Here is a 20,753-nt window from a genome sequence, read left to right as displayed (position 1 = left end):
ATACAAAAATTAGCCGGGCTGTAACCCCAGCTGCTCGGGAGGCTGAGGCAGGAAAATCACTTGAACCTGGGAGGCGGAGGTTGCAGTGAGCTGAGATCCCGCCACTGTACTCCAGCCTGGGTGACAGAGTGAGATTCTATCTCAAAAAAAAAAAAAAAAAAAAAAAAAAAGAAACTTGAATCCCCAGAAGCCAAGTGAGATATGATTCTTCTCTTTCTTAATCTAACTCTACCATCTTGAAGACCCTTGCAGATGTTGGGCCTTCACCCTTAGTAAAAAGCGGCCCTAGGAAAGCAAGCCCTGCTGTCTGACCTAATTTACTCTTGGATGATGGCTACACATCAGTTCCCAAGTCCAGCCCAAGTGAGCCAGGAATTGCTTGTGTCAGCACATGTAGCTCCCCCTGAACTCTGATGTGCTGCCAAACAGTCCTCCTCCCAAAGCAATCAAACCATCCCTTTGCTGGTGATGAAAATGACTGCCTTTCATGTCTCACTGGATCTGAGCTAAAGTATTTCCAATAAAGAAAATGACTCTGCAAAAATACTTTCTTGGTAAAGAGGCAATATGTCAGAGTGTGCCCAAGCAGTGCTCTAAAATACACAGTGATCACCTGGGATCTTGTTAAAATCAGAATCTGATCAAGTAGGTCAGGCATGGAACCTGAGATTTAGCATTTCTAACTATCTCCTAGGTGACGCTGATGCTGCTGGTTTACCAGCCACACTTTCAGTAGCAAAGGTCTAAAGCACAGGTTTTGGACAAATAGGCCTGTGACCCAGTTATCCTCAGCTTCAACTTTCTCATCTGCTCATTAAGTTGGCATAAGATATATATAAGACCATCTGTTTAATGGACTAGTTACACCTTCTAGCACACAGGACATGAAGAGAATATGGAGCTAATGTATTATGCAGAGATGTACAGTCATCCAGTGTTTCACATGCAGTCTCCACAGAAATGGGTCTTGATTCTGATAAATGTCCATGGTCCCAGTGCCAGGTAGCTTTCAATATTTAAATTTAGAGTACCATGTTTGTGTCTTGGCAGCCTTACATGCAGATCTAAAGCAGAGATAAAATGCAAGTTGCCTTATTTATGATGAAAAAGGTTAAAATTGGAGGAGAACGGCTATGGTGAATCAGGGTTCTCTGATTTAAAACCTGTGCTATTTCCCATCTTTCATGATTTTCATTTACTTCCCAGACTTATAGCCCCTATTCACATACATTTCTCCTTGTATTCAAAGGTTAATTTGAAAATAGAAGGCTTGGCAAGGTGGCTCACAACTGTATTCCTCTTAGCACTTTGGGAGGCTGAAGTGGGAGGATCATTTGAGCCCAGGAGTTTGAGATCATCCTGGACAACATAGTGAGACTCCATCTCTACAAGATAAATAAATAAATAAATAAATAAATAAATAAATAAGCCTGGCATGGTGGCACATGCCAGTAGTCCCAGCTACTTGGGAAGCTGAGGTAGAAGGATCGCTTGAGCCCAGGAGGTTGGGCTCTATAGACACTGTCTATAAGTGTCTCAAAAAAAAAGGAGAAAAAAATAAAATGACTCTGCCTCAAGCAAAAATATTCAGTGGTTTTCCAAATCCACTTTCCCCTGCAAATAAAATCAATAACAAAAAGAGTTAGGGTTTATGACACTTTTCTCATCAGTTCACTAATGGACCCCTATTAGATATGTTCACTAAATCTTTGCTACTCAAAGTTATCAGAAGCATTGGCATCATCTGGGAGCTTATTAGAAATGCAAAATCAGAACTCTGATCTCCCTAGGCCTGAGCCCCTAGCGGGAGAGGTGGTTGCAGTCTCTGTGGACCAGCAGACTTAGCCTTTCCTCCTGGTAGTTCTGAGGAGTCTGGGCAGCCCAGACGAGTGGGTTTCCCCCCAGCAAAGCACACCCCCTTCATCAAGGGACAATCAAAGTGCATCATAAAACAGGTCCTTTTCCCCATGCCACCAACAGAGTGAGACCCTCCAACAGGGGTTGTCAGATACCCGATATGTGAGCGATCTTACTGGCATCAGGTTGGTGCCCCTTGAGGTCAGAGGTCCCAGAAGAAGGAGCAGGCACCCACCTTTGCTGTTCTCCTTCTCCTTGAATGACATCTCCAGGCATGGAAATGAACCAGATGAATAGGGCCTGAAGTGAATACCCAGCAAACAGCAGCAGCCCTAGAGAAGAGGGATCTGACCATTGAAAGAAAAACAAACAGAAAATAACAATAGCAGCTTCATCATCAACAACAAAAAGCCCTCACAAAAACCCCATCCAAGGGTCAGCAGCCTCCAAGGTTGAAACTAGACAAACTTATGAAAACGAGAAAGAATCAATGAAAAAACGTTGAAAATCCAAAAGGCCAGAGTGCCTCATCTCCTCCAAATGATCGCAACATCTCCCCAGCAATGGTGCAGAACTGGACGGAGGTTGAAATGGATGAATTGACAGAAGTCAGCTTCAGAAGATGGGTAACAAAAAATTCTTCTGGGCTGAAGGAGCATGTTCTAACCCAATGCAAAGAAGACAAGAACCTTGATAAAAAGTTAGAGGAACTGGTAACCTGAATAACCAGTTTAGAGAAAACCAAAAATTACCTGATGGAGCTGAAAAACACAGCACAAGAACTTCATGAAGCATACACAAGCATCAATAGCCAAATTCATGAAGTGGAAGAAAGAATATCAGAGTTTGAAGACCACCTTGCTGAAATAAGGCATGCAAACAAGATTAGAGAAAAAAGAAAAAAAAGGAATGAACAAACCTCTATGAAATATGGGACTAAGTAAAAAGACTGAACCTACTATTGATTGAGTACCTGAAGGAGAAGGAGAGAATGGAAAGAAGCTGCAAAACATACTTCAAGATATTATCCAGGAGAACTTCCCCAACCTAGCAAGACAGGCCAAAATGCAAATTCAGGAAATATAGAGAACATCATTAAGATACTCCATGAGAAGATCAACCCCAAGGCATATAATCATCAGATTCTCTAAGGTCAAAATGAAGGAAAAAGAGTTAAGAGCAGCCAGAGAGAAAGGTAGACAAAGAAAAGAAAAAAGACAAAGAAGGGCATTACATAATGGTAAAGGAATTAATTCAACAAGAAGAGTTAACTATCCTAAATATATATGCACCCAATACGGGAGCACCCAGATTCAAAAAACAAGTTCTTAGAGGCCTACAAAGAGACTTAGACTCCCACAGAATAGTAGTGGGAGACTTTAACACCCTACTATCAATATTGGACAGACCAAGGAGACAGAAAATTAACAAGGATATTTGGGACTTGAACTCAGCTCTAGATCAAGTGGACCTATTAGACATCTACAGAACTTCCCACCTCAAATCAACAGAATATACATTCTTCTCAGTGCCACATGGCACTTGTTCTAAAATCGACCACGTAATTGGAAGTAAAACACTCCTCAGCAAATGCTAAAGAACTGTAATTATAAGAAACAGTCTCTCAGATCACAGTGCAATCAAATTAGAACTCAGGATTAAGAGCCTTACTCAAAACCACACAATTACATGGAAATTTGAACAACCTCCTCTTGAATGACTCTGGGGTAAATAATGAAATTAAGGCAAAAATCAAGGAGTTCTTAGAAACCAATGAGAACAAAGAGAAAATGTACCAGCATCTCTGGGACACAGCTAAAGCAGTGTTAAGAGGGAAATTTATAGCACTAAATGCCCACATCAGAAAGCTAGATTGATCTCAAATGGACACACTAACATCACAATTAAAAGGGCTAGAGAAGCAAGAGCTAACTAATACAAAAGCTAGCAGAAGACAAGAAATAACTAAGATCAGAGAAGAACTGAAGGAGATAGAGACATGAAAAGCCCACCAAAAAATCAACGAATCCAGGAGCTGTTTTTTTTTTAAATTAACAAAATGGATAAACTACTAGCTAGACTAATAAAGAAGAAAATAGAGAATAATCTAACGGATACGATAAAAAATGATAAAGGGGATATCACCACTAACCCCACAGAGATACAAACTACCATCAGAGAATTCTATAAACACCTCTATGCAAATAAACTAGAAAATCTAGAAGAAATGGATAAATTCCTGGACACCTATACCCTCCCAAGACTAAACCAGGAAGAAGTCAAGTCCCTGAATAGACCAATAACAAGTTCTGAACTTGAGGCATTAATTGATAGCCTACCAACCAAAAAAAGTCCAGGACCAGACAGATTCACAGCTGAATTCTACTAGTTGCAATGAGGAGATGGTACCATTCCTTCTGAAACTATTTCAAACAATTGAAAAGGAGGGACTCCTCCCTAACTCATTTTGTGAAGCCACCATCATCCTGATACCAAAACCAGGAAGAGACACAAAAAGGAAATTTCAGGCCAATATCCCTGATGAACATCAATGCAAAAATCATCAAATACTGGCAAACCAAATCCAGCAGCACATCAAAAAACTTATCTACCACGATCAAGTCAGCTTCATCCCTGGGATGCAAAGCTGGTTCAACATAGGCAAACAAGAAATGTAATCCATCACATAAACAAAACAAAAGACTAAAACCACATGATTATCTCAATAGATGCAGAAAAGGCCTTTGATAAAATTCAACATCCCTTCATGTCAAAAACTTTCAATAAACTAGGTATTGATGGAACATATCTCAAAATAATAAAATCTCTTGATGACAAACACACAGCCAGTATCATATTGAATGGGCAAAAGCTGGAAGCATTCCCTTTGAAAACTGGTACAGGCTGGGCGTGGTGGCTCATGCCTGTAATCCCAGCCCTTTGGGAGGCCAAGGTGGGTGAATCACAAGGTCAGGAGTTTAAGACCAGCCTTGCCAACATGGTGAAACCCCATCTCTACCAAAAATACAAAAATTACCCAGGCGTGGTGGCAGGCGCCTGTAATCCCAGCTACTAGGGAGGCTGAGGCAGGAGAACTCCTTGAACCCAGTGGGTGGAGTATGCAGTGAGCTAAGATCATGCCACTGCACTCCAGCCTGGGTGACAGAGTGAGACTCCATCTCAAAAAAAAAAAAAAAAAAGAAAACTGGTACAAGAGAAGGATGCCCTCTCTCACCACTCGTATTGAACATAGTATTGGAAGTTCTGGCCAGGGCAATCAGGAAAGAGAAAGAAATAAAGGGTGTTCAAATAGGAAGAGAGGAAGTCCAATTGTCTCTGTTTGCAGATGACGTGATTCTATACTTAGAAAACCCATCATCTCAACTCAAGAACTCATTAAACTGATCAGCAACTTCAGCATGTCTCAGGATACAAAATCAATGTGCAAAAATTACAAGTATTCCTTTACACCAACAATAGACAAGCAGAGAGTGAAATCATGAATAAACTCCCATTAACAATTGCTACAAAGAGAATAAAATACCTTGGAATACAGCTAACAAGGGATGTAAGGACCTCTTCAAGGAGAACTACAAACCACTGCTCAAAGAAATGAGAGGACACAAACAAATAGAAAAACATTTCATCCTCATGGATAGGAAGAATCAACATCATGAAAATGGTCATACTGCCCCAAGTAATTCATAGATTCAATGTTATTCCCATCAAACAACCATTGACATTCTTCACAGAATTAGAAAAAACTATTTTAAATTTTATATAGAGTCAAAGAAGACCCTATATAGCCAAGACAATCCTAAGCAAAAAGAACAAAGCTGGAGACATCACATTACCTGACTTCAAACTATACTACAGGGTTACAGTAACCAAAACAGCATGGCACTGGTACCAAAACAGACATATAGACCAATGGAGCAGAACAGAGACCTCAGAAATAACACCACACATCTACAACCATCTGATCTTTGACCGACCTGACAAAAACAAGCAATGGGGAAAGAATCTCCTATTCAGTAAATGGTGCTGGGAAAACTGGCTAGCCATACGCAGAAAACTGAAACTGGACCCCTTCCTTATACCTTTTACAAAAATTAACTCAAGATGGATTAAAGACTTAAATATAAAACCCAAAACCATAGAAACCCTAGAAAAAAACCTAGGCAATACCATTCAAGACATAGGCATGGGCAAAGACTTCGTGACAAAAACACCAAAAACAATAGCAACAAAGTCAAAATTGGCAAATGAGATTCTATTAAACTAAAGAGCTTCTGCACAGCAAAAGAAACTATTATCAGAGTGAACAGGCAACCTACAGAATGGTAGAAAATTTTTGCAATCTACCCGTTTGACAAAGGTCTAACATCCAGAATTTACAAGGGACTTAAACAAATTTACAAGAAAAAAACAACCCCATCAAAAAGTGGGCAAAGGATATAAACAGATACTTCTTAAAATAAGACAGTTATGTGGCTAAGAAACATATGCAAAAAAGCTCAACGTCACTGATCATCAGAGAAATGCAAATCAAAACCACCATGAGATAACATCTCACACTAGTCAGAATGGTGATTATTAGAAAGTCAAGAAACAATAGATCCTGGTGAGGATGTGGAGAAATAGGAATGCTTTCACACTGTTGGTAGGAATGTAAATTAGTTCAACCATTGTTGAAGACAGTATGGAGATTCCTTAAGAATCTAGAACCAGGAATATCATTTGACCCAGCAATCCCATTACTGTGTATATACCCAAAGGAATATAAATCATTCTACTATAAAGACACGTGCACAGGTATGTTTATTGCAGCACTATTTACAATAACAAAGATGTGGAACCAACCCAAATGTCCATCAATAATAGACTGGATGAAGAAAATGTGGCACATATACACAATGGAATACTATGCAACCATAGAAAGGAATGAGATCTTGTCCTTTGCAGGGACATGGATGAAGCTGGAAGCCATCATCCTCAGCAAACTAACAGAGGAACAGAAAACCAAATACCGCATGCTCTCACTCATAAGTGGGAGTTGAACAATAAGAAAACATGGACACAGAGAGGGAATATCACACATTAGGGACTTGTTAGGGGTTGGGGGGTGATGGGAGGAAACTTAGAAGACACGTCATTAGGTGTAGCACACCACCATGGCACACATATACCTATGTAACAAACCTGCACATTCTGCACATGTATACCAGAACCTAAAGTAAAATAATAAAAAAGAAATTTTATAAACCTCCAAGTTATCAAATTAAACTCATCAATTACCAAAAAAAATGCAAAATCTCGAGTTTCACCCCAGTACTCCTGAATCAATATCTCTGGTGTGAGGTCCAGGAATCTATTTTTAATAACCTCTTCAGGTGATTCTGAGGCATGCTAAAATTTGAGAAGCATGGCTTTAGGGCCTCAGCTTAACACCATCAATTTGGTCCCCTCTCAACTTGTTAGGAAAGCAAGAACTTAGTCCCTAACCAATGACCTATGAAACTAGAATCTGTATTTTAACAAGATCCTCAGTAGTTCAGTATGCTTATTAAAATTTGGGAAATGATGCTCAAGTCTACAGCATAGCTTCGATCCAATCTACTCTAACAGGAATTGATTAGATAGAATATAGAATTAGGCAAAATATAAATAAATTATTGGAAAAAAGGGAAAGCCAAGTAGTGCTGCTTTTACATTGGATTGAAGCAAATAAAGAAGGAAAGCTTCAGGATTTAATACTCTGACATTTATAGGGCTGCTTAATAAAGGTTTGGGAATGTACCAGGCTGAAGTGAACTGAGTTATAGACAGTGTTCTTGCTGGAAGACAATTGGAATCAATTCCCATCTTGGCAAGAGCTGTGAGAAAAAAGAAGAGTAATGGTTTCCCTGCTCCCTCTCTGTTCAGTTTGGGTCAGCAGCTGAGACCAGCAAGAAGGGGAAGAAAATTTTGTCCTTTGGGTGTGGGTGAGGTATTCCTTCCCAAATTTCTACTCAGGGCCTTGGATTTAAAACAATCTGCTTCTGTCACTTCTGCTTTCCTTGAGGCTGTAGGTATAGAAAGAGACTTCTATGATACAAAAGCATTTTGGACAAGATGCTTCAGTGGGCCACATCTTCCATTGTCTTATCTTGCTCACTACTTGCATGGTACAGATTTGGTGTATCAGCCTCTGTCAGCAGCTGTGCCTAGGCTCTTGGATTCTTTGTAATCTGAGGATAAATATGGGAAGAGCAGGCACTTATTGGTATCTGACCAAGCTAGAACCATCATCAGAGTATATAATAATTTTTAAAATTGATTTTTAGTATCAAAGTTGCTATATCAAAGTATATATACATATAGTGGCTGCTGACTTAAACATATAACACTCATCTGCTTCCTGCCAGTTCCTCCAAGAAGACCAAGGTGCAATCAGCCAGGCAAAGATTTTATTAGAAAAAAATGTCTTGAGAAAAATCAGGATAAGTCAGGGAAGGCTGGGAGAACTGTTAGATTGAGATGCAGGCTGGAATCCCATGAGGGAGAGAAAGAGAGAAGGAAGATTGTATGGAAGCACCCAAGACAACTGTGTAATCTAAGGAAAGTTTGGCAAGCTTGGCAAAGAGGTCCTGAGCCAAAGTTGGCTGTCAGAGGAGCCCCATGTCTTCCAGAAACTGGCCTCCCTTAGTATTCCTACCATGCTCAGTTATTCGTGGAGAGTAGCTTCAGTGCAAAGAAGGTGATGGATATCAGTCTACAGCAACTGAGATCCTTGGTCAATGACTCTCCCTATAGTCAAAGGTGTGCAAGGCACAATCTGAAGGCCATAACTTTCCTCCTTATCAAAAATATACAGTGGGTGTTTAGTGTTCAAAGAACCATATACCAGTTTATTTGACATCTCATGGAGCATTTCATAAATATGACATACAGCATATAAATAAACATCCACTGAATATATATATATATATATTCACCTTAGGAATTCTGCACTATCAGAGCAATTGTCAACTGTGTGTTTACAAGAAAGCTCTACGGCTCTATGTTTTCTTTGGAGAAATATAGGGGAAATGGGGCCTTTGACATTGTTAGGTGAAACTTGGAAGATGGTTTTGTGATTTGCAACTAAAGTGTTGAGTGTTGTTGAATAGCCTTCAAGAAGGCAAAAGCTCAGTGTGGTATAGAGAGTGTGAAGTGATATGTACCCTGCCTTGAAACATCAACAAACTGCTGGCAGCAGGATTTTTTGAGCAGTTCTGTGAGGCTCCAGATTCTCCTCTGGCGTAATCCCCGAGGTGATTGTTGCAAATTTTTCAGTAATGAAAATTGAGACACATACTCTGTGTAGCCTACTAAAAATATTCCATATCATTTTTTTTAACCCCAAAGTTCTTAGGACTTAGTAGTGAGAGAACTAAGCTTAAATTTTATTATATTGTTGTGTGACCTTAAGCAAGTCACTTAATCTCCTTTCAAAGCTATATTTATTCCTCATAAAATGATAATAATAATAATTGATTGCAAGTCCCTTAACAGATTGATTTTGTTTATGAAATGGCACTACTGTTTTTTAAAAAAATAAAATGCCATACAAAGGAAAGGTGACTCTGTGAATTGAACTCAAGTCCTCATAAGGAAAACAGAGTTTAAGGACATGAATGGATTGGAACTGGAAACAGAAAGCGCCAAAGAACAGAGTAGAACAATGGGTTGCCTATAATCTCTCTCTAGGTTTTCCTTTCATATTCTTCAGTCTCACAGATTCCTCTGTCCCTCATATTTTCAGTTTAAATCCTGGCCCAGCAAAGAGAAGGGCTCTGGACCTGAGATCACCCATCATGGACAACCGCTCTGCCAAGAAAAGCCCAGGGCTACTTCCTTACGAAGGGTCTTTGGACCAGGGCATTTCAGTAAGAAGGGGAAAATTGGACATGACTGGCACTTAAACAAACCCAACAGGTGCAGACTGTAAATTGGCAAAGTGACATCATCAATAGAAAATCAGACTACAGAAATCGAGAAGCTTGGCATAGCCCTTCTCTTTCCAGTCCACTTGACCTGGTGCTAACCACACAACTGCCTTAAGCCTTAATTTTCTCATGGAGATGGAAATGGGTTATTGGGAAATTCAAATCAGATAATTTACGTGAAAATATGTTATAATCTCTGAGATGTAAAGCGTGACCACCAGAGTTTAAAAAGAATAGAAGCAAGAAGACAAGCTGAGTCACTAACTTGCCAGGGAAGTGAACACACTCCAGGGAAGAAATTCACTCAATGGTGAGTAGAAAATGCACCACGTTCAAGGCTTTTTTTATTATAACATCCAACATCTTTGACAAATTACAAATAGAACATAGTGGTTGATTAAGTAAGCGGTGCTATGGTGATGGTGAAAGCTATCCACTAATCTTTTCATAAAAGACAAATGGCAAAGTGGGGATTTCTTTTAACAAAGAATCAAGAGGGCCTTTAGAAACTGAAGAATCAGATTGTAAAGTCGGAAGCATTGGTCTCTGTAACTGTAATCTCCTTTTTTAAAGCTATGTTTTCAAAGACTTGCTGGTTGGCAGACAAGCAAAACTCAGAGCATATTCATGAAAGAACAGACTGAGGACTTGCAAAGACTTTGGAGACAGGAGACCTGTGTCCTGTTCTGCTCTTGACTGGCAGGGTGATACAATGGTACTTGTTTCCCCTCTCTAGGCCTCCATTTTCTCAGCCATAAAACTCTGTCTATAGTTGAGGACTAATTCTAATGTTCTTCCCTCTTTAAAAGACTCTAATCCTAAGGAACTTAATCTAATCATGGCCTCAAAGTCCACTTTCCTCTTTAGAAAGGTGAAATAATGTTGAAAATGTTAAAATATGACAACATTGGTATAGCAGTCCTCTATAGTCATAATAATCTTGTAACAAATCACTCCCAAACTTGGTTGCTTAAAATCAGCACTACTTACTATGTTCACAAATCTGGAAGTAGACTAGATAATTTGGCTGATTTTGGCTGGGCGTTGTTGAACTTCACTGGATTTACTTGCATGCTTGCAGTAAACCTTTGTATATCTGGGGGATGGCTGGTCTGTGTGGGACTCAGCTGGGACAGGTAGAATGGCTTGGGGTCTTTCTCTAATGCCTGGACCTTTTCCTCTTCCAGAGGCTAGTGCAGATTTGTCCACGTCAATGGCAGTTTCTCTAAAAGAATGGAAGTACACAAAGCCATTTGGGCCTCGGTTCAGAACTGGCACATCATTGCTTCCAATGTATTATACTGCATGTTTACATTTACAAAGTAAATCATAAAGTAAATTTATAGGTGTGGACATAGACATCAATTTTTGCTACAAAATCATATTGCGGAGGTGTATGGAAACTGGCAGCAATGAAAAAATGGGGGAAAATTTGGCCATTAGTCAACATAACCAGATGATGACTAGATGAGTCTACATGATTCTCTCTGAAACGTTTTGAAATGTGTTTTTTTTAAGTTAGACAATTTAAAGCTTCACTCATTAAGTTAGACAATTTAAAAGTTCATAGCCGTGTCATAAGCAGTACACAAACATGCATTTTTTTAAAATGGAAAATCCTCAGAACAAACACAAGAACAGGGACATTACATTTGCCTAAGAAGCCACAAGTTACTAGATTGTTTACATTTTATCCAACGAACTGTTAGTTTCAAAGATGACCCTAAAGATTCTTTGCTCTTTTTCCCAGTTCAAAAGTGATAATAAAACAGGAGAGTTCCCTGATTCTCCTCGCAGGACCTGCGACAGGGGTGTGGCTCGAAACCCCTTGAGGGACGGGGGATCATGCAGATGGGCAGGTGCAGAGGCTCAGACGAGCTCTTCGGGCTCCAGCTCCAGCTCCGAGGTAGTGTCTAGGAGTGGGTAACTGCAACTCCAGTGTTTCAAAGCTCTTTCAGCTTTGCTGGCCACAGACGGCTTGAGTGTTAATCATCTCAATAGACCCTCTGCCTTTTCACAAAAGCAGAGGGCCAGTGTAACAGATTTCTGTATCCTGAGCTCTTGTCCAGAGTCCCGGAAAAATTGGGTCACACACGGACCCGAAGGATGAATGTGAGGTGTTATTAAGTAGTAGAGGAGGCTTTCAGTGGGATGGATGGGGATCTGGAAGTGGGGGATGGAGTGGGAAGGTGATCCTCCCCTGGTGCTGGGCCACCCAGCAGCTGGACTCCTCTCTGACCAACCCCATCTAAACTCCTAGAGGAGTTCTTCCTCTTCTCTCTTTCTCTGCCGCATCATTCTGCCATCTGTCTGGTGGTCTGCTGGCTTGCTGGTCTGCTCTGGAGCTTGGGGTTCAGGGTTTATATGGGTGCAGGATAGGGGGCATGGCGGGCCAAAGGGCCACTTTTTGGCAGTGAAAACAGAAATGCCTATCCTCATTTAGAGCCACGGGTTTTCAGGCTTGAGGGTGGGGTGTTTGCTGGGGAACTGCCCTCTTCTACCCAATATTTCCCTGTCTCCTGTCTGTATCAATAACCTAGAGTTTTTTTCTGGTGAAGTCTTCCTGAAAGCTATTACCACCATGCAGAATTATCCAAACAGAAGCCCTGAAACTCCTCTTTTCACATTAGAGTTGAGTGATTAACATGCACTAGAGATGGAGCTCTCACTCCTCCTCCAGCTTTCCAGACCCACCAGCCTCATTTCAGGTGCTCAACAGGCACAAGTGGTCAGTGCACACATAGCACGTCTCTGCCAACACAGAAAGTCCTGATGGAGGAGGTGACTTCGAGAATGTCTACAGATATCTGGAGAGGGATGGTCCTGGGGGACATAGGCCAACTCCAGTACATAGGTGAAGAACTAGATGCCTGGAAAAAGGAGATTGTTATCCAGAACAGACAGCTTGACTCATGTAATGCGTTCTTAGTTATCCTAGCTACTAATTTACTTAGTGACCTTGGGAAATTTATTTCATCTTTATTATTCAGGGAAAAAAGAGATTAGAGTAGATCAGGGCGTCTCAAATTCTCATGTGCACATGAATTACTTGGAAATCATGTTACGATGCAAATTTTGATGTAGCAGGTGGAAGTGAGGCCTAAGATGTTGCATTTCTAACCTGTTCTCATGTGGTACCTGTGATGCTGATGTTCCTGGTGTATGGACTACTATACTCTTTGAGTAGCAAAGGGTTAGGTCAGAGAGTCATGGAATATTGGCTTAAAAAAAGCCCTTAGGAATTCTGAATCCAGTCCTGTCTCTGAAGTCCTATTCAGCTCCTAGAATCCTTGAGGTTTGGGGAAAAAAAGGCCCATTCACATTCCTCAGGGGGCCTCGGTGCTCATAGCTCTGTAAGAATTTAATGGTCATTTGAATTGTTCTATAAAACAACAAATATGACTTCAGAATAACTGCACAGTTTCCTTATAAGGAAAGCCTTAATTCTTGCCTAATGGCCTGCAGTTAAGTGAAGAGCTCTTTTAGCTCCTATTTTCAACTCAATAGAGGCAGGATAATCTTTACATCTGCTTTAATTGACCTCCTCAAGGCCACTCTCATCAAGTGTTAATTCTATGCAGCAAAACATGGCTGGTCCTAATAACTGCTGTTACTTAAAACTGGCAAAAAGAATATCAGAGGAGCAGCAGAGAATCACACACTTAGTTGACAAACTTTCCAGCTTTTTTCATGTGGGTGCATATGGTGGCTGGTGGAAAAATACTACATATTACCACAAATATGCTATACTATATATATAGTTTATATATAGATATACTACAATATATTAATTTATTGCACACCTCCATGAAGCTCCACAATGTGCTCTGAAGTTCACAGATTCTTAGTCTTGAATACAAGACCTGCTACTTTCTTATGAACCAGGCGATGAGTGCTTTTAGTGAGCTGTACCACCAGACGCAGTGCTACCCTCTACAATTGGAGTCATTCAGTTTGTCCTAAATGGGTGGACATGTTTTCTGCATTTGCAATTTGGATTTCAAGGCTGGGAATACTAGAGCTGAGGAAGCCAGAGTACAAAAGGAAAGAATAAAAGGGCAAAGGACTAAAACCAACAGAGAAAGGCAATTACAAGGTGTATAAATGTACACTGTGCAGAGGTAAGGATTTATTACACTGTGTGTGTGTGTGTGTGTGTGTGTGTGTGTATTTTGCATGAAAGGTAAGGGGAAAAAAGCTGACATTTGTTAGGCGGAATTCGATAAGTGCAGTTGCAAAGAATAAAGGGAGCTTTCAGAAAGCGGGCAGCTGCGGCGGAGCCTGAAGCCATGGTACTTGATACTGCAATATACTCTCTCAATGATTCTAGGCAGCTTTTGAGAACAGCAGGGAGGCATTCAGGGTGGAGGACAATGGCAAATGTCAAGAATGAAAGAAAGAATCTAGAGTTTAAAAGACTGTTGAGTGACAAGTAGGCCAGATCAAAGAAAGAAATTTATCAAGTATTTATAATTATCATGCTAATAGAGATCAATAATCATGAAGAGAAACCATAGCAAAAAATAAAAAAATAAATAAGCCAATGGCTTTCAATCTTAAAAATAAATCCCCTCCACAAAAAGACAGTAGATGAAGCAATCGATGGAAGATACAAATATTCACCTTTTCATCCATTCTGATTTTTCATTTTATATTTTGTTACTCAAATCATCAATGAAAAGAAAGTGTGTTAAGCTAGTCTGAATTTCTTTGTTTTGAAAATTATACAGTGGAAAGATTTTTAGAGAAGCACAAGATGGGGCTGGTGTATAATCCACTGCAAATGGAGCCACAGATACCATGTCTAAGCAAGACATTTTGATCCACAGGAAATATTTTGGGAGAGGCAACATTCTGAAAACATATCACCTAGGTCCTCTGGGCTTGTTTTCAACTTCCTTCTCACTTCCATGCTGTGCCCCACACAGGTGTGCATATGCAAAGCTCTCTCATGGCAGATTGGGAGGTCGGGCTTAGAGGAAAAACCCTGTGTTTGGAAACTTGCTTGGGCTTGCTAAGGACTAGGGTGGTTTGGAAGCCCAGGGAGAAATGTTGAAATCAGTCATTGCAAAATCCCTTTTGCAATAAGTAATGAATAAAGACTGAAGAAAAATCTCTTTCCTCCCCAAAGTAAAAACCTACCACTTAACTTGTCTAAACAGCTTGTCATAATAGAAGCTTAAAGGCAACATGAAGTGCTTCCCACAGCCAAGGCCAGAACTTCCAGCCACCATTGATTGATTGGTTCATTCAGTAAATATCTGTCAAGAAACAGTATATGACAAGCACAGTCCTGGACATTGCACCAAAGAACAGAAACATGACAACTCCCTTTATAGCTGTCAGACATCAAACCGAGACATCATCTTCTCAGAGAGTTCACTGTCTGACACTTTATCTCACCTGGCCCCACCTCAATTATTCTCTATGTTGTGGCTCTGATTATTTATATCATAGCCCTTGATACATCTGAATTCTGTTGTTTTAAAAAATCGGGGCCTGTCTCCACCCACTACAATATCACTGCAAAGACCTATTCTGAATTGTTCAGTGCTGTATCCCTAGCATTTAGAACAATGCCCTAGATATAGCAGTAGCTCAAAAAAAATGTTTCTTAAGGGAACAAATGAAGATGTAAACCATCTGACAACCCCACTAGACAGAGACAATGTCCTACACAAAGAGAAAACTTCAAAGCAGTAAGTGAAAGATCTATAAGAAATATCAACACATTTCTATTGAAGTTAAATTTTAAAAGATCACTTCTAATAAAGTCCATTGGAGGAAACTCCTAAAATTTTCCATTTGGTTTTGGATCCAAATCAGCATTAAAAAAAAATCCCCTAGTAACTCATTCATTTTTTTAAAATGACATCCTGGTAATAACATGTTCTGATCAATAGGACATAATAGAGTTCAGAAATTATGCAAAATGCACACAGGAGTTGAACATACATCAAAGGCAACATTTGAAATCAGTAATGTTGTATTGTTTAAGAAAAACATGGTTTGTCTTCTCAAAATAATTTAAAGTTGGATGTTATTCTTTATCTCAATATAAATTGCACATTAAATTACTCTTTAATGTAATTAAACATAAAGTTCTAGAAAAGAACCTTGGTAATGTGTAACATAATTTTTAATGAGAAATGTATAAAACTTTCTAATTGTTTTAGGCTATTCTTGCATCGCTATAAAGAAATATCTGAGACTGGGTAATTTATAAAGAAAAGAGGGTTAACTGGCTCATAGTTCTGCAAGCTCTACAGGAAGCATGGTGCTGGCATCTGCTCTGCCTCTGGGGAGGCCTCAGGGAGCTTTTACTCATGGCAGAAGGCGAGATAGGAGCAGGCACATTACTTGGTGAGAACAGGAGCAAGAGAGAGCAAGGAGAAGATGCCACACCCTTTTAAACAATCAGATCTTACAAGAATTCACTCACTGTCACAAGGACAGCACCAAGGGAATGGTACTAAACCATTGATGCGAAATACACTTCCATGATCCAATCATCTCCTACCAGGTCCCACCTCCAACACTGGGGATTACCAATCAACATGAGAGTTGGAGGGAATGTCCAAACTGTATCACTAATTAAAAAATATTATATCTAAAGAACAAAGTCAGAAGAGAGGTGATAACAAGCAAGGGAAATATTCATAATACATATTACAAATGTCCTCAATTTGTAAGAAGGTTTTATAAACCAATAAGAAAAAGTAAGCAAGGATTTAAACAAGAAAAAGAATGCAAAGATTTACAATAAATGAACCAATGTTGAATATTATACGAAATTTTAAAATCCAAAATAAAATAGCAGTGTGACATAATTTTCTACGTTAAAAATGAAGAACATATTTTAAGTATTTTTTTTATACCATGTTGGTAAGATTGTGATAAAAAATATATTCAAACATTAAAGGTAAAAATAGATTGCTATAATATTTTTAAAGGGCAATTTGGCAATGTCTTTGAAAATTAAAACATGTGCCCTTAGTCCCACCAAATTGCTCTAGATTTTTTTAGATATACTTTCCTATATGCAAAACATGACAATGGAGAAAGAGAAGGAGAAGGAGAGAGCAAAAGCGTGAAAAAAAAAAAAGGAAGAGAAGGGGAAGGAGAGGGAAAAGGAGAAACAGCAACTGCCAGGTGCCGACTTACAGAGCTGTTTATCCAGATAATGGAATAAACTGCAACAAAGAAAACAAGTAGATTTGGGTTGATTTAGAAAAGTCTTTAAAATACCAACAAAAGACAAAGAGGGAATAGTGTGACATTAAAACAAACAAACAAATATAAGAAAATAAAATACCCATATACTCTGGAAGAAAGTACAAGAAATTGTGCCCAATATGAAGCAATTGTCTCTGAGCTGGAAACTTACCCTTCCATGCTCTGTTTTGAGGCTGGAGCTGGAACTCCACAAACCGTGTTCTCCTTGGCCATGTGACTTCCTGTTAAGGTTTGGCAATAGATCACTGATTACGGATACCTTTTCACTGCCCTACAAATCCTCTACACTCTGCCTTTCAGAAACGGGCCTTTTAATATGTAATGCATAGGTGGTTGGGGAATGAAACTGTATAATGTGTGTAGAGTCTGTAACCTGCTTGGCTCATGGTTAGCAGCAGCAATCCACTTTTTCATTCACTGAACAAAGATTTATTAAAGGAAAAAAAATGTGGCTCCCGTCCTCACATACTTTGTCTTCTTACTGTGCAGGCAGTAGGTTGAAAACTGTAATTTGATTATGCTGTCAGGACGTAGTGCAAGGCAAATTCACTGTAGCTTTTTATAATTTGTCACACACACACACAAAATTGTGGTCCCTGTTGGCACACAGACAGGAAAGAGTAAACCAGGTAAACAGGAGAGGCCATTTGTCATGGAGCCTGATTCCATTAGTCAAGTGGTTTTCAATCAGATGATTTTGTCCTCCTGGAGATTTTAGGCAATGTTTAGAGACATAACTAGGGGGATTGCTACTGGCACCTTGTAGGCAAAGGAAAGATGTTGCAAAACATCCTACAACACACAGGACAGATCCTCACAACCAAGAATTATCTGGCTCCAAGTGTCAGTAGTGGCAAGGTAAGGAAAGTCTGTGTTCTGAGAACTGAACCACTGTGATTATCGGGGAGTGGGATGTCTCCAGGAGTCTTGGTGTGAGAGTCATTCTCACCTGCTTAGGCAAGTCCCCAAAGCTACCAGCTTCAATTTCCTCATCTGCAAAATGAGTATAATAGAATCTTCCCACCTCCATAATTGGTCATGATGTGCAAATCAATCCAAAGATGAAAAGCTTTAAGAAGTAGACCAGGTGGACAATTTTAAATGGGTACCTTTCTGTTATTATTACTGGCCTTTTCATAAAATAAAAATTGCCAGCAAACTTCAAAGATTCTGCTAATTAAAAGAGACTTATCAAAACCAACATTGGTATGATTATGGCACCAGCACCCAATTTTCATCACTAGGAATATGGCTCATTTCGGGGGCTTGCATTATAACATCACAGGTTCAAAAGGGAATCAAAATTAAATGAGTTTCTTAATAGTGCCAACATTCCAAACATTTGATGTAAAAATAAACAAAGAATACATTATGGCTGCACATTATTCATTCTGTTTATAGATACTTCTCCTTTCAATACTGTCCCAGGCACGGGGAGCCAATAATACAAGCCATGCCAAGAATCACAAATTGTGTCTTGCTTGGTACTTGACTAGTTTTCCAAAGTTATCAGGGTTCGTTTAATAACCAACTTTCCAGTAGCTGTTAAGGAGCATGAGGAGATGAGTCAATGATTTATTTTCTCCTGTGAGTTCACAACTTGATCGTGGTCCCTTGCTTAGAGGACCATTTCTCTTGTAGCTTTATTCTTTAGGCTGTCTTGCTCATCTTCTTTCTAACTCCAGCATGTATGTAATCTATTATGAGTCCAGCAGGTGAAGACCTTGCCTCATCCATATTGTAGCTTTGCAAAAAGTGAGTGTGCAATGTAATCAAGTAAATTAAGTTCTATTAACATTTCTCAAGGTAATTCTCCTTATGTCTCAGTCTTCCATTGCATCTTTGCAGAGATTCTTGATGAACATTTACTGAAGGAAATGAATGTGGTCCTCTCATCTTACAATCAGTAAGCTGAAAACTGCTACTTGATCATGCCATCAGATCATAATGAAAATCAAATTTATCACAGCTTTGTACAATTTCTGAAAAGAGGACCCTATTAGCCTATTCACTGCAACACAGCAGCATCAACACAAACCCCACCAGGCAGAGAAGTTCAAATGATTTCCTAAATCTCATTGCTGTGGGAAAAACAGGGCCTCATGCTAGGGGACTGTGTGGCCTCACCAATTGCATAGGTTAAGATGGTGGTGGGGAGGAAATAAGGTAAGAGCTGATGAATATATGACTTTCAAAAGCTACATAAGCCAAGGGACAGTATACTTAGCAGAGTTTAACCATTCTTTGAGACCCTTTCAAAAAATCTGATTAAAATATAAACAAGGAGAGCTTTGATCAACAGAGCCAAGTGTTCCTTCAGTGTTTACCAAGCACTGAGTCCTGCAGTCTGGTGGATTCTGGAATTACGGAGATGAATAAAACTCAACCCCTTTACTGAAAGAACTCATGGCCTATTTGATGATTCAAGGTTGTCTACAAAACAATGATCTAAAGTGGGCTTTTTATTCAGGAAGCCGAAAAGATAGCAGACATTAAGATGGAGTGAGGCTATCAAAAACAGCCAACCATCTTTCAAAACAAAAAAAAAATCCTGCTGAGAGAAACTGGGAAGAAGCTACCGCGTTAATACAAGAACATTGGTCTGGGCTTCAAGACACCCAAAAAGGACAATGAGGGCACCTAGACTGACAAGAAATTTCCCTTCACTGGTAACATCTCCATTTGAGAGAGGATTCTGTTTGGCATGGTGAACAAAATGAAGAGTCAGAGAACCATTGTCATCTGCCCAGACTATCTGCACTACATGTCCAAGTATAATTGTGTTGAGAAGTGCCATGAGAATATGACTGTGTACCTATTCTCCCACTCAGGGACATCCAGATCGGTGACATTGTCACAGTGGGTGAGTGCCAGCCCCTGAGCAAGACTGTACACTTCAACATGCTCAAGGTCACCAAGGTGTCCAACACCAAGAAACAATTTCAGAAGTTCTCACTATGGACATCTTCCCATTCACCAAAATGAAGTAAAGTTATTTTCTCATCCACACACACACACAAAGATCTAAAGGGGCATCAATGTTTACAGGAGGATATGAATGCATTGGCTGTGTCTGAAAGAATCAGGCATGGCATCCCCAACCAGGAGATGTTCAATAAGAGACTTACAGGGAAAATAGAACAAGGTGTAGGGCATGACTGGAACATGGGCATATGTTAGTAAACTGCAATGACACAAACTAGGAAGTATGACTCATATTGGGGGTGTCCATAGATAAGCCTGGAGATATTGGCTGGGTCAGAGCTTGAAGAACCGTGTGATGGTTCTGGCTGTGATGTTTATATTTTACAGAATGCATCGGTAGTTACCAAATTTTGGCATTTCATGCACCAAGAAATTATCCCCAAATGAGTGGGGTGCTCACATAGGGTAATAATTTTTTTCTGTTATCATAACATGGCATTAAGGAACAAATCTCTGTAGCAGAGATTCCCAGTGAAAAATATTTTATATCTCAAGCATCCCTTCCTGGACTTAAACTTAAAAACTACACTTTTCACTCCTTGACTTTACCTTGGGCCACAAGACTTGTTGTGGCCAGTAGTCTGGGATGTGGATCACTTTAATGCTAAGGCAGAGATAAGATCCAGTGCATTTTCCAGCTCTCTTTATAGTGACTCTGGAGGGCCACATATTTCAGATGGCATTGCTAAGATGGGTAAACAAGTA

At 39.7% G+C, this 20,753-nt stretch overlaps 1 pseudogene; it reads left to right on the top strand.

The window, feature by feature from the left end:
* Positions 1-9,695: 9,695 nt before the first annotated feature.
* On the top strand, positions 9,696-20,447 carry LOC100436371 (small ribosomal subunit protein uS17-like; annotated as a pseudogene).
* Positions 20,448-20,753: the final 306 nt, after the last annotated feature.

The sequence above is a fragment of the Pongo abelii genome, chromosome 21 (assembly GCF_028885655.2).
Source record: "Pongo abelii isolate AG06213 chromosome 21, NHGRI_mPonAbe1-v2.0_pri, whole genome shotgun sequence".
Classification (NCBI taxonomy): Eukaryota; Metazoa; Chordata; class Mammalia; order Primates; family Hominidae; genus Pongo; species Pongo abelii.
The sequence above is the reverse complement of the archived record's forward strand: the minus strand, read 5'-3'. Positions and strand labels throughout refer to the sequence as shown.